A 12,657-nucleotide genomic window follows, 5' to 3' on the forward strand; every position below is an offset into this window, starting at 1 on the left:
AAATCTTCCAGTTCCATTCCTAAAATAATGCACTTAGATGACTGGACTTTATGATTTAACCAGATTAGTAACTTAACTTAACTTAACCTAACCTTATAACACAGAAAACTGGCAATATCTCAGATAAGTTTTACTGGTTTGTGATTTGATTTTCATGATGCTCCCTACTTTGAGTGAGGAAGAGAAGGTAAAAAGGAGGTCAGTCTTTTTTTTTTGTTTTTCCCGGTTTGATGTGGAAAAAGTAGGGTGATTTCCAAATAGGCTCCACATCAATATTCATCCTGATAAGTCGCCCACTTTCATCTTTTTACATTTTCGATTCTTGCTCGTTTTCCACCAGCACCAACCCCCCTCAGTACTTTGCGAGGCGTTCTATATAATGTCTTAAAATCCAGGCGATGAGGTGGGCCTCAGTGGAATACAAACTACTTGAGCTCCCTGTGTATTCTCAAACTGTGAGGTAGAGTTACTTTGCTTCTGGAAAAGAGAGTAAAAATTCCAACTCATCGTTCACTTAAAAACTTTAAACTGCCGTCTGCTCAAACTCCCCTTGATAATGCAGGTTATCGACAAAGGTAATATGTGATCTAGGAAACTATTTATGTGTGATCTCCCCAAGGAAGCTGTTAAAATGTTAATGCTAAGGGGAGGAAATACAATAAGACTGAATTGTGTGTGTCTTACAGGCAGCCTCAATCAGACAGTGAGGAATACAGGCTAATTTTGTGAAAAGTTAGGTGAGGTATTCTGCTCTGTAAGATTTAATGGTTCCAGCAATACATTTGCTCTTTTCTTCCCTGTGTGATGTCTATCTATCCCCTGTGTCGCTCCTTTTTCTTTTACTCTTAATTAAGGGAGGAGGCTCTCTTAATCTCAGCACACTGCGTGCTAATGACCTGCAGGAGGCCTCACCTCCTACAAAGAGCTTAGAAAAAGAAAGGCATAGAAAGAGGGAGAGGGGTGAATCAGTGTCGGCGTACAAGTGTCTTTGTCTGAAAGTGTGCCTGTGGGTGTGTGATGCTGCACACGACCTATGGGAAAATGTGAGTTTGGGTTGAACTATGCTTCTGTCCCTGGTGGAGGAAGGGCTAAGGGGTCATGGGTCACCTGTGGCCTGACAAAAGGGGCCTGAGCCCCACCACAAAAAGTCATGTGCCTGGGAGTGGGGGCTGGGAGGAGAGGGCTTATTACCATCAGCTCTCGCCTGGCCTCTAACAATGACGGATCAGCATCTGTACATCCCGACACACTGACACTTATCCCTCAGCGGGAGAGAGACCACGACAGAAAGCACCAGAGAGAGACGTGCCGGGTGGGGGTGGGGGTAGGGGTTGGGGGACATCTGTAGATATGTAACAGCATGTCCCTGTGCAGAGCGGTGCCTGCTGTCAAGCATCAGCAGATTGGCTGATTTGGGCTGCCATCCATCTGCATCTCATTGCAGCTATTCATTGAGTCCAATTGGAAAAAATGACCTTGTCCAGAGCTCCACGTACCAGCAGATGAACAGGTGCAGAGTGCAGAGATGTTGTCAGTCTGGACTTGCACTTCTGCCTGTTCAACACAGTGTCTCCACACAGAATATGATGTCCATTAATAAGATAAGTTAAAAACTGGAAAAGTCATGAAATTATATATATCTAGGCCCGGAAAAGTTATGGAATTAGTCAAATAAAATCAAAAACCTTTATTCTAAGTACTTGGGAAATCAATTGAGGGAGACCCTCATTTTCAATGATACCAAGCATGATCAAAGACATTAAAAGCAATCAATAAGCAAACAAGGAACCATCATGCATACCAATTAAACCAGAAATGAAATCATACAAAACAGTAAACAATAATAGCAATATTGCTAAAAGTAGAAATACAGGATGATAAACATGTTATAGTGAAGGTGTATAGTTAAAAGCATTTACACTTTATTAGATTACGATCAGAAATAAGGCATTTTAACAGCCACAAGGGTGGCAGAGGTACCAAGTTTAAGGACTTTTGCAGATTATTCCATGTATAAGGCACGCTGTAAGTCAATGACATTCTTCCTTGTTCAGTTCTGATTTAGGGGATATGAAGCAACAACCTGCTCTGTGAGCGAATATGAAGATTATGTGAGATCAGAATCAAAACGGATGAAATATAAGGTGAAAGCATCTGTATCAAAGCTTTATAAATACCAAGGCTAGTCTCGCCAAATGTGGCCAGCCGACCCCTAGGTATAGCTGTCAACAATGGGTGCTGTAAGAATCACCTGTTATGAACCTTAGGGCTAGTGGTAGACAGCATCCAGTGATTTGAACATCCCCATAATCCAAAACGTACAAAAATATAGATTCTACACTTCTTTTTCTATGAACAAAAGGAAAACAGTTCTTGTCTCTGTACAGAAAGCCAAGTACTGTTCTCAATTTGGAGGTCATGATGTCAACATGGTGCTTAAAATTAAGAGTGTCATCCAGCCAGATACCAAGGTATTTATACTGTGGGACTCTCTATGGATGTGCCATTTGAAGAATGAATATTGAAAAATTCAGTATTAGCCAAAGTTATTGAAAGTCTTGGAAAAAAACACAGAATGTTGTTGTGTATAATGAAATTGATCCAATAATATTCTGTGAATACCAATTCACATGATGTAACATTACAGCAAATTAATTTTCTATAACTCTCAACTTAATGTAGCTTTGATATGCATCAATGTGTGACAACATTTGTCTCTTTCTTTCTATATATCATTTTGCTGAAATTATGTTTATGTTTAATAGAGCTTCAATCTATGTTTGAAAAACACCATGCAAGTAGGACAAGAAAAGAAAAATCTGTATGGGTATGGGTACATGAAAAGTCATGGAAAGTTTGCAATTTCTTTTGGCATTTGCAGTTTGCAAGAATGGCAAAAAGACACAAATCACAAGAACACAGCACACATACTGACACAAGAAAAATCCTAAAAGTACATAAGATCACAAGGTGTGAATAAAAGGTATAAAAAGGTGTATAAAAACAGTACAATAAATATCTTTGTAAAGAAGGAAGAATGGTTCAAAGTGCATATGAGTTTGATCAGAGGGAGGAGTTGTACAGTTGTATTGCTGTGGGTATGAATGATTTTTTGTAGCGCTCTAGGAAAGACAAAGATAGGAAAGCTGTGGCCTGAAGGGAGGAGAGAAAGAGGGGATGACATGCAGCAAAATGGCAGGGCTGGAATCCAAACCTTCACCGCTGCAACTAACAAAATGACTTTTAGTTTGGCATCAATAGCCCATTTTACACTGTCTATTCAAGGCTGGTCTGTTACACTGTCAATCCACCTCGCCATTCTGTATAGTTATACCATTGGTCAGTGTTGGTCCATCACTAATATGTCACCCTAGTCTTTGCCATGGCTCTCAATGGCCCTTGTCGGCTTTTGTTTTGACTGATTCAGCATGTTCAATCAGAGATGGCGGAGCCCATCGATGAATGAAATTCCTCTGATTGGTAGTTCAGCTCAGTGCACAAGAAGAGAAACAGAAATGAGGAAAGTAAACAAATGGCTAAAGTCAAAACGGAGTGAGGTCAAACTTGTCATATTAGTAAGACAATGTTTTTTAGCCACTGAGCTCTTTAGCAGAAATTTTGTTTGTGTTATTGTTCACCAGCAGATGTTAAATATGCTATGTTCTTTCAGCTTTGGATTGTGTTGTTAATGTGCTAACTAGCATCATGACGGTCTTCTGATTTCCCTATGTGAATGTGGATGATAGACGGCTGCATTCTGCTGGTGTGGAGAGTTATTTCCTCTCATGCAAGCGCTTAACGTACGTGCTGGTTGTCTGTCGGCTGTAGTCTTTGTGGTGTGTTCATGTGCAATTTTTGGCCGAGACACAGGCAACATGAGGCGATGCAACAGTCGGCTTTTGTCACCACTATTTTTTTTTATGTCGGTAATGGTAAATGAATTGCACTTGTATGTTGCCTTTCTAGTCTTTGGACCACTCAAAGCGCTTTTTACACTATGTCATATTCACCCATTCACACACATTCACACACTGGTGGCCGAGGCTACTGTACATGGGGCCACCTGCTACTTAGTTTTTAACACACCAATTCAACAGCCATCAGGAGCAATTTGGGGTCCAGCATCTTGCCCAAGGATACTTCGAAATGCGGACTGGAGGAGCTGGGGATCAAATTGGTGACTTAGTGGATGATCCGCCCTGCCTTGAAGCCACAACCACCTTGGTTTGGTGTGTTTGGGATTTAAAAGGTACAAATGGGGGGACAGAGTTCTTCCACCATTAAGCCGCCAGTGGAGGCAGTCACAGAACCGAATCGACATCTGTGTAAAAGGGATAGCCGGCAGTGTGGAGCCATGTGCTAGACGCTGTTGTGTTAGACATCATGCCTCTTTTTCAGAACTCCAGAATGCTACCACACACTGGGGCAGCATTATACCAGCGTTGTTGAGTTTATTGTAAAAAATGCAAAGCTGGAGTAAAGGTGGATCTTCTTTATTGCAGTATTGTTGAATCATTGTGTAAAAGGGCTCAAGACCTGTAACAGTGTCCCACTGCACCCTGTCTTTGACAGGAGCACTCAGGGATATTTCACATAGACTTCATCCCTATAGCCCTCAGTGAAGCTGTGCATAATAAATGTGGTGGTCCAAGTTAAGTGCAACTACTCCCTTTATTGCACCTCTCCCCTTTTCCCACTCTGAAAACACTGCAGCTTGTTATGATAGGAGGAAAAGCAAGGGGGTGAGGAAGAGTAGATTAGAAATGAAAGCAGTAGACGAGGGGTGGGGGGCGCACAGCAGTGGAGGGGCCGTCCTTTAGGCAAGACTAATGAATAAGGTGTCGTGACTGATGACTGGGGCTTTCTCATGGAAATCAACGCTGGCAAAGTAATTAGGAAGCTCTTTCATTAGCTTAAACACAGCTAGGCAAAGAGATGCTTCTGGTGCATCTCTCTCTTTCTCCAGCCTACCCCACCAGAGAATCCCTCTTGGGAGTATTGGATTTGTTTGAGCCTTAAGTTTTCATTAACAAACCCGCTGGGATGAATGGGGAAGAAGAAGAAGAAGAGCGGCAGTGAGAACTAAGGAGAAAGAGAGTGCACAATGCACCAAATCAGATCATTAGGGTGTTTTCTCAAAGTTATTTTTATCCTGCGCAAGGCTTTGATTCAAATTAATAGTCAATTAGCCCGACTATTAACATGCATGCCAGAACTCAGTCCCGTATGTAGAAGAAGAAGCTCATCAGAAAAATTCTCCTCAGTCGTCTGACATTTCAACTCTTCCTTATGCAAATCATTCCCCTTCTCCTTCCACACTCCCACTTTTCTGGCTTAATTTTTTTTCAATGTATGTGAGTTGCTTATGAATGATTCAAGAAGGAACATGCCGCTAAGTGTTTGTGGCTCTTAATGTGAATCGGTGGCTGCTTTTAATGTGTCCCTCCTCATCAACACACAGGTACTGGCCCTCTGCGTAGCGCTCGCTCTGGCCCACATTTCAGCCATGTGATTTCACACAAAATCTGCACACACACATACACTGCAGGCCCCTGTCACTGTGCCCTGCGGCCGCCTCTACACTTCTCTCAGTAGCTGGGAGTGGGTCTGTCTGGAGAACATGAGCTTGGTAGATGCCAGGAGACTCTTTAGCTGTCAGAAAATCTTGTTTACTTTTCATTTTTACACCGCGCCACAGCCCCACTCTGGGGCTTTCTCAACCCTGCTACACTTCCAAAAACTTGTACCGCCTGCACTTGTGCTTTTCCCCTGTCTATTTCTCTTAGCGATTCAAACCAACTGGCAGATTTGAGAGCCAACCAGAACAAATATACACTTACAGTTGTTTCTACAAGCTCAACTCAGTCATGTTTTAGGGAAGAAATGGCTTTCTCTGGTGTTTGGCTGAGCGTGAACCACATGAGACTCACTGATGGTGTTTGATTGAGAAGATCTCTCTCAGATTATATGACTTAGACCTGAATTTCCTCAGTAAGTCTGCCTCTAATGGAGGTCAAACACAGCACAGAATCATGCTGATGCCATTAGCTAAACCCTAGCCAGGTCTCATAGAAATCCGTGACATGGACAAAAAGTCTTAACAATGCTTTACAAAGTGGTGGGCATGAAATGTGTCAAATTATGTGCTGGCAACATGAAAAAATGCCAATGCAAAAACAATGAGGATCGTGGTGACACAACTATAAGTTGTATAAAGAGCAAGAAACTTTGTACCAGGAGACTGCTTTTTATGTCCTGATCTTTTCCTGAATCTAACCAAGTGTTTTTCTTTCCCTTAATGTAACCAAACTGTGGCCATAACTATACAAAGTACTTTACCTCACTGAGCAAAATTCATGACTTTACGTTACTCATGTCCTGTACATAGTTATCGTAACCAAAACCACAATCTTTTCCTAAACTTCACCAAGTATTTTTTACTCTCAACTTAACCAAGTGTTTTCTTTCCCTTAACCTCACCAAACTGCGACCATAACTATGCAAAGTACTTCACGTAAGTACTTCAAGTAAGTACACAAAGTATGTAACCTAGGTTTACATATGTGCTTATGTCCTGTACTGAGTTATTTTAACCAAAACCACAATCTTTTCAGAAAGCTTAACCAAGAATTTCTTTGTTCTCCAAATATAACCAAGTTTTTTAACCAGTTTTTCTTTCCCTTAACCTAACCAAACTATGACTGTCAATATGTAAAGTACTTTACATAGGTACCTTACAGAACTACACAGAGTACGTACGTTTACAACACTTTTGTCCTGGATGTTGTTATTTTAACCCAAACCACAATCTTTCCCTAGATCTTGACCAAGTATTTTGTGAACTTTACGTAACTACACAAAGTGCGTAAGTTTACAACACTTACGTCCTTTACGTAATAAATTTACAGAGACCGCAATCTATTTCTTAACTTAACCAAGTGATTTTTTTCCCCTAAGCCTAACTAAACTGTGCCTGTTTCACACTGTGACCGTTCATAATAGACTTTGCATTGGCATTTTTGGTGTTGCCAGCATGTAGTTGTCACACATTTCTTGACCATCACCACATAATACATTGTAAAGAAGTCATGTCCATCTCTGTGAGACTGTGTTGTGATTGTGAATGCTGAAGCCTTTATGGTTCGTTGGATGAGGCCCTTGCAGTTTCCTCCCCAGGCTCAACCTGGAATGTGTTTAGATAAAGCACATGGGTCTGAGAACCATTAGGACTGGCCTGGTTATGGGCCGTGTAATAAGTACACCCTTTAGTACCCCCTTCCCCTTGGGCCACCATGATAAACACAACTGCTGTTTTCTCTGTCTGGACCTTTTAATTAAGATCGTAAAACAAGATCCTGCAGTGATAACTAATAGCACTGGTTTTCCTGCAACAGCTAGTTACTGTGAAACCCTATGGAGAATGTTAGTGACTGTGTGAGGTACTGTAGCAGCCAATTATCAACAAAGCTCTGCGCTGCACCCAAGTACTCATTGAGAAATTAGTTTGCCTGTAAAGTTGGTAATAGCTTATAATGAAAAACAAATCTGATGACGAGCCCCCACTTTACACTTGGTCTTGCACCTAATTGCAGTATAACAGCACTAAAACATTAAAATGGAAACTATGATTGTTATTGCACCAGCTTATTAGTTCTGTTGTAATGAATTAGATGCTTGCTAATTACATTTGTGCTTTAAGTAATCTGTTTACAGTTTAATAACCAGCTGATTGCCCCTGCAATGCCTCGCCATTGTAATATCAACAGTGACGGGGAATTGCACACAAAAGAGCAACTAAGTGAAGAGATTTTAGAGCAAAGATTAAAAAGGAGAACAGCAGGTCTCAGGCCCTGCCTCAGACCACTCAAGTCACAACACAGGGAGAGTGTATAGCCTGCTGCGAAAGCTGATCCAGGTATCTAAAAAGAGTTTCCATACAAATGGCCCCAAAATTAAGAACACGTGGTGCCTTGGTGAGAAAGGTTCTACCCCCACACCAATAAGGGACTGAAAAAAGAGAGAGAAAGGCCAGTGCCTGCCTCACATCTGCCAAGACAAACAGAAGAGAAGAAGTGGGGGCTGGGGGTGGTAAACCTTCAGTCTAATGAATGAGCACTCCCGAAAATATGTCACCCATTGGCCCTGCACGTGGTAAACATTCAACTCGAGCCACATCAGAGGCCTTTGTTCGCTCCCTTCTCCCCCTCCGACACTCCGGTCAGCACAGAAAAACTCTGCTGTCGTCCCTCTTTTGTCCTGCTAGCATGCGTCAGCCACAACTCTCAGACAGTTTGAAAAGAGGACGGCTTTGTGACGGCAAGCCAGCGCAAAACCTGGTTAACTTGGAGAGTTTTATGATTCACACCAAAGCAAATACTGCTGCTTGATGGGGGACTTTGTTACTTGTTTGTGCAGAGTAGATGAGCAGAGACAACAGGTTTGGAATGTAACCAAAATGAGACAAAACAAGTGTTTGCTGAGCATCTGGCAGATACTCCTTAGAACCACCCTTTTCAAGATGAAGAGAAAGAGGTAAAATGAGGTTTGGGGTAAGATGAATAAAGATGGAGAGATACAAAAGGGTAGTTTAGAGGATATTTCACTGTTACAACAACTGGCTGGACACTGATGTTCCAGTCCTAAGATATGAAAAGAGGGCGTCGACCAGGGGAGGCTTTTGTGCAATTTCAAAAACAAGCGATCAGGTATCAGGGCAGCATATGCCAGACGTGTGTCCGTCAGGGAGGAGGGCTTTGGCTCTGTCACAACATGAATGCAGGGAAGGACCCAGTGTAAAAGCGCATGTGATCTTTGTGGACAGCCCTGCGCTGTTCGTGCATGAAACGCAAGACTACAGTGAGTCTATTTAGGTGAGCCAGAGAAGTCAATTAGCCTTTGTGGCAGACAAAACCCACAGCACAGTCCTCGCAGACAGATACCTTTGTGGTGTTTGTCAGTGCTGCTCTAATTTACAGAGCAGGGTCGATGACAACACGCTGCTTGCAGAGAGTATCGACGATTCGTTCCTGATTTTTGAAGCTCATGAATATTTCATGTGTGAAACAACTTTAACACAAGCCCGGTTTAAAATCCATAACTTCTGAGCTGAGGCTACAAATGTGTCTTTCGACTAGTCCCTCTATAGAAATGAAGAGCATTTTCTTTTTCTTTTCAGGGCAAAGCATCCCTGCACATCCACAGACCTTTTTTACACTGTGTGGTTTCTTTGTGAGAGCTGCTCTTCAAGGCAAAGCAGGACATCTAAAAGCTTCTTTTCAAAGCAGAGAAAGTCAACAAGGTAAATGGTGGTGGTGCACAGCACATACCTAACAAGACAAGGGCCTTGTATACAGCTCGGAGACCCCATTACCAAGTCAAGGAGCTCTTTCAATACCTCCAAATGTGAATGGAGTCCCGGGGGGCAGTTAACAAGACTGCACCCCAGGTAGAAGCTGGGGCTTTATGGATGGGCTGGCAATCTCAGAGAAGACAATCAGAGCTGATCAGAGACAAGAGGAGAGCAAACAAGCTGTTCTGCTGCAAAGAAAGGCTAACTGGCTTTACAGCATGAGAACAACTCTGCATGAATGCTGCTACATGTGAACACACTAATTACAAGTTTTACTGAATTTACATGAAGAATCCTTCTCTCTACTCTCAATGTGACACAGGCCTACAGTATTTACTTTGGAAACACATGTGAAAAGTGTGTTGAGACGGGCCAATAGCCAATCAAACTGTGCCAATCATGCTGATGTAAAGTTGTTATTTTCCACAATAATGCATCACACAAATATATTTTTTACGACAGTATATATACTGTTTTTAGATATACCGTTTCATTAGTGGCTGTTGGCATGTTTGTACTAGTTCAAGTACAGACATTTTGCATATTTTCCTTTTCGGAATGACCAGTGATATTTAAAATTGAATAGCTATTCAATGTTTGTAGTTTCATTCAAGATTTATGATAGATGAATTTCACAAAGAGTCTGTTTGCACCCAGGTGAAAATAGTCATACTACGGCTATTCCACTATTTACACCCATCCCTACAACCCTATTCGGACGAGAGGGTGAGGAGCGAGGGTGGTTCAGTGACTTGACTTTGCTGAGGAGACACCTAGCAAACAGCATGTCACTCAAAGTGGTAACACCCTTAATTGTGCATCGCTGCAGGCCTTAATAAAATATAAACGGGCGAGTTATAAAAAAACATTCAACCCCCCATATAGTTGTTATGTATGGTGAAATTAGCTAAAGAGACCTAAAACTATTTTTGTATCAGACCATAAACATGTTTATTTCTGCTGTAAAGTTGGCCATTTTACCATGGGGGTCTATGGAGACTGGCTGGCTTCTGAAATCAGCCTCAAGTGTCCATCAGAGGAACTACAGCTTTTGGAACTTTTGCGTCGACTTCAGTTTTCTGTCCCGAGGCTGCCACCTGGGTCAGGGTGGGGTTCCATCCTCCTCTATGAGTCAATAGTCTTTTTCCCAACAATGGAGAAGGATCTGGTTGACCCTATCATGGGAAAAAATGTTCTGGGTTGTTTGTAATTGTTTTAAGAAACAATTGTCTTGGCTTAGCCTAGGACGCAGAGATGGTGCCCTTGCAAAAAAGTGTTGGGAGACAGTGGAGGTGGAGGAGATCTGAAATAGGCGGCCAGTGGTGGGTTTATACACACAGTCTATCTCCTGTGAGCCGGACTAATATGTCTAATACCCAGGTAAATCCAAGCAGCCCATTTCTTTATGGAGCTGGCTTTGTAAACGGGGGAATTGTCATGCTGAAAAGAAAAGTGTCAAATCCGAAAAGCTGACACAAAGCACACTAGAAGCACACACTGTGACATTTAGATAGAAGATGAGACCAAACCAAGAAAATACAAACCCAGACCAAAATGTGGACAGCAGAGTTTTTGTTCCTGTGGATACCTGCAAATGGAGACAACATATCATGCTGAGAAAGCTCCTGCATAACTACAGTGGAGTTTGAAGGCTCTGACACTAGAAGCTGACATCTCTCTAATCAAAGTGCAACTACTTGCACTAACCTTTAACAATTATCCATAGAGAAATCCAGAGGAAACAAGGATTCAGTTCTGCAGCTTGCACTGTTGCAGATGTGTCACCATACTCTCTGTTGTCTTTTTTCTTGTGTAATTTCGCAACATCTTCTCTTCACTGTCACACAAAGACAAAGAGCCACTTTTCCTCTGAGAGGGAACAACATTTCAGAAATGTAGGAAATAACTATCTGCTGTAGAGGTAAGAAATGCAGGGTGAGGATGCAGCAAAAAAGGAAAAGTTGCAACATTTCACCACAAAAAGAACTCTTGAGATACAGTGAACACCACAGAGTTAAGAGACATAACTTTTAGAAGGGGGGGGGGGGGGGGGGGGGGACTAAAAATTTACCTTTTAAGGAATTGTTCAACATTTTGAGAAATATCCTTGTTCAGTTTCTTTCTATTTGGATAAAAGGAAGGATGTCAATCTCTTGTCTCAGTGTTAAGGGCAATAAGCTTAGCTTAGTTTAAAGACACATAAGAATACCTCAAAAGCTCACTGATTATTATGTTTTTTCTGTAATGTGTTCACAACCAGTAATGTAAAAATGATAATATCCCATGTACTATTTCTAGGAGAAGAATTAACGCAGTGAAAGTATGCCTCCTCTTGAAAGTCTTGCCTTCACATTGAGGTTGCCAGGTTTGGTACTATCATGCCTGTGCAGACATCAATATCATCATCTGGTAATTAAAATCGCTGAATATATCTGGCAGCACATGCACAGAATTACTGAGCGGACAGATAAACTTTTGTCCGCCCAGAGATTATTCCAGCATGTAACTCTTAACTCAGAAATTCCTCTTTAAACATCTGCTTGCTTAAGGATTCTCTGACATGTTGAAGATGTTGTACCTTTAAGAACAAATTTGTGAAAACTATTTTGAAAAAAGTATAGTGTTGTTGTTTATACCAGGTATTTAGTTTAGCCACCAGCAACTACCATATTATAAATGCAAGAGAGTCCCAGGCAGGAGGGGTGGTTGATGGGTCAAACAAACACCAGACTTTCTCCAGGAGTCTGCTGTTCATTTCTCACATGAAACCAAAATAAGTTATTTTAACAACAGTGCAGTGTGCTAGTATGTGTAGAATGCTACGGTACTGATGTCTGTCACATGACATATGTTATGTGATGCTACATGACGTTAGCAACGAGAGCCCTTATTTTCAAGCCAAACCATGTTTTTGTCTAAACGTACCCAGGGACTTTTGTTGTCTAAACCTAAGGAAATAAACCTAAATGTGAAGTGATTTACCTAAGTTGTAAATGTACTTTGAAAAAGACTGCATGCATGTAACAAGCAGAAACTATACATTTCCTGTGAAAATGGAAGTGACCTGCTAGCACGTCATATTTTGACAATTAGGTCGGTATTTGACAAGTTGGGATGAGAACGTGTTGGGTCTCCACAGTATCCTGACCTCAAGCCCATCCATCGCCTATGGAATGAAGTGGAGTACCAACTGTGAGCCAGACCAGATCACATTACATCAGTGTTGGACCTCACTAAAGCTGTTGTGGCTAGATTGATGAAAATCCCTGCAGCCAGCTCCCAGCATCTGGCGGAACATCTTGGAAAGA

This window comes from Epinephelus lanceolatus, chromosome 7, assembly GCF_041903045.1.
Source record: "Epinephelus lanceolatus isolate andai-2023 chromosome 7, ASM4190304v1, whole genome shotgun sequence".
Lineage (NCBI taxonomy): Eukaryota > Metazoa > Chordata > Actinopteri > Perciformes > Serranidae > Epinephelus > Epinephelus lanceolatus.